The sequence below is a fragment of the Oryzias melastigma genome, linkage group LG17, assembly GCF_002922805.2.
Source record: "Oryzias melastigma strain HK-1 linkage group LG17, ASM292280v2, whole genome shotgun sequence".
NCBI lineage: Eukaryota > Metazoa > Chordata > Actinopteri > Beloniformes > Adrianichthyidae > Oryzias > Oryzias melastigma.
In genome coordinates this window covers 2,507,044-2,509,792 of record NC_050528.1, presented here as the reverse complement: position 1 = coordinate 2,509,792, position 2,749 = coordinate 2,507,044, and positions in this window count along the sequence as shown.

Sequence of the window (2,749 nt, the reverse complement as noted above, 5' to 3'; positions counted from 1 at the left end):
TCAATATCCGGTTCAGGACTTAATATCAAATATTAATAGATTCAAAGCATCATTAAGATTTTTGATGTAATCAAGTTTCAAAGTTTCATCATCTAATATTCTTATTGAAAAAAACTGAAGATTGTATTCAAAGAATTATGATAATACAAAATGCAATAAGTAAATGCTCTTAATTTGCTAATAAGGCAATTAATACAGTTTGTATTTATCAAAGAGTGATTATAAAAATAGAAAATCATCCTCAGTAGTTAATATAAAAATACATATATATACCATTTGGGCAAATCGTATTCATCAAAGAAATGATTAGAGTACACAAAAAATAATTAGTTGGAAAGAAAAGAATCAGAAGTTTCAGCAGAAATTAATGCCACATCACAGCTTAGGAACAAGTTTAAGGCCACATACTCGTTCTTTGTTGTTATGACTGAGAGACTGAAGGTCTCATCTCAAGGGAAATGTGCTCGAGTTCTGCAGCTCAGAACCGGGTCAGAGTTCACATCCAGCGGGTTTTTTATTTAGAGTTCACATTTCTCATTTTGCTTGAATTAAAGGGTCAGACATGCGTAATCCCACAGTTCTCAAAGTCTTTCATGGATTTTATTTCCAGAGGCTTCGTCTGGTCCGGTGGTCCGAGTGGTTTCACAAAGATTCTGGAGTTCAGAGTCCACGTACTGTGGATCTGTTTCCTCGATCGTAGGAGCCTCGCGTGCTTCACCAGATCAGCGTAATATTTACACAGATGATCGTTAAGATAAACATTAGACCCCTTCAGGTGTTTACGTTGTTTCATCAGAGCTATCTTGTGCTTTCGATTCACAGACCTGATCAGGATCACTGGTTTATCCATATTCTTCCTCCGAGGAAGCGGATGACAGATCTCAACAGTGTTTAGGTCCAAGGAAATCCCTTTAGACGCAAGAAATTCTCCAACTTGATCCTCTACGGTCGGGTTAGCTTTCATCACAGCTCCGTTAGCATTCATGCTAGTGCTGGTAGCACCAGGCCGCCCCCGGGGTTGTAGTTGAAGTCCCGTTAGAATCACATTATTCATCCGTGCCTGTTGATCCATGTCATGCATCCTCCTCTACAGGAGATCTTGGCGATTATCTCGTTCGTTACGTGCCTTTTCTTGACAGAAATCTTCCAGGAGTTGGAGCAGTGGTGTTAGCTTAGCTTCCAGCAGCACTGCTAGCATGGACTCAGAGAGAATAGCTGGGGTTAGCTTACCCTGTATGTCGGCTAACCCGGTTTTAAGCTGTGCCAAATCAGCTTCAAGATTTTTCTTCGGTGCCATGTTCAACTCTCCTCGTTGCGGTAGTTGTTGCTGCAGTTCGGTGATTAAAGTCGCTTGTGGGCGACTTTAAAAAACTTTAAAAGCCGAAGAGTTGAGGAGAGCTGGAGACACACGTCTGGGGCTGTAACACTGGTGTGGGACCCCGTCCTGGAGGCGCCCGCCTGTGTCGGGGGGGCAGCTTGCCTGCACCTGGGGGCTGGGATCACTCCCTCTCTGACTCTGGGGCGGGGTGGGGCTGCCCCCTTGGGGCCCACCGTTGCCACGGGCTGGGGGCTGGGTGGACTGGTTAGCCCCGTCTGGTGAGGGGCTTTCCGTGGGGAGCAGGAGGTCCCATTTGGTACGGGCTCTAGGGGGTCTGGCATGTTGTGGTCTCTACTGAGACAACCGGCGGGGGCCGCAGCTGGTCCAGTTTCCTCGGTCCCGTTGGTGCCTGGCCAGTGCACCCACAGGAGAGGTACTTGGGGGCGGGGACTCGGACTTGTCCATGGGACTGGCTCCTTCTTGGCTCCTCCCTCCTTGCAGGGGGTCAGGGGCACGGAGTCTGGTGGGGTCGGCTCTCGGTGGGGTGGGGCCCCTGGGCTGGGGGAGCTTGGGCCCAATGCTGGGTGGGCGGTCCACCATCGGGGGTCAGTCTGCTAACTGCCCCCAACCTACCCCGTCCCAAATATGCATTAGGGCAGTGTTTTTCAACCTTTTTTGAGCCAAGATACCTTTTTTTTGTGAAAAAAATCCTGCGGCACACTAGCAGCCAAAAGGTAAAGATTTCGTCTGTGCTGATGTACAGTCCCTCCACGACAGTGATGAATTCTGGCTCTTCTCTTGCATTAGCTCTCTGAAAACAGCAGCTCTGTCTGCTACCAAATGGATTTTTAGTTTTTTTTTGCTTTATTTAATTGTCTGATTGCTGAAAGCAATCAGAGTATGTTATCCTACTTTTTCTTCCGTCCACTTTTTTGGATCGCTACTAGTCCTAGAGTTTTAAAGATATTAAAACAATTCCAAAAGTAGTTTGTAGAGCTCCATTGGGAATAGTGTGCTATTACTTTTTGTAGTGATTGGAGTTATGGTTGATTTTATATGAATATTTTTATGAATTATTTTTCCCATTGAAAATGAATAGGGAGCACTTTCAAAGGCTCATAACTTGAAAAATACTGAAGATATTGTTATGAAACTTTAGTATGTTGTAGTCCATAGTAATCTACACAAGCTATAAGAATTGTAGCTCAATAGTGCTCTATAGCGCCACCAGGTGGCTGAAATTTGTTATCTCGAATACCGTAAGTCGTGTTAATGTGCTTTCTTTTTCTGTGTGTTCCTTCGATGCTACTGAAGTTTTTTAAAACTAAAACCGCCCACTTTCAATGGGCTAGATTTTTTTCTATTTGCGATTTTTGGTAAAACACGTTTTTGGGTCCCTATTCAACATAGTTCAACCAAACTTTATGAAAT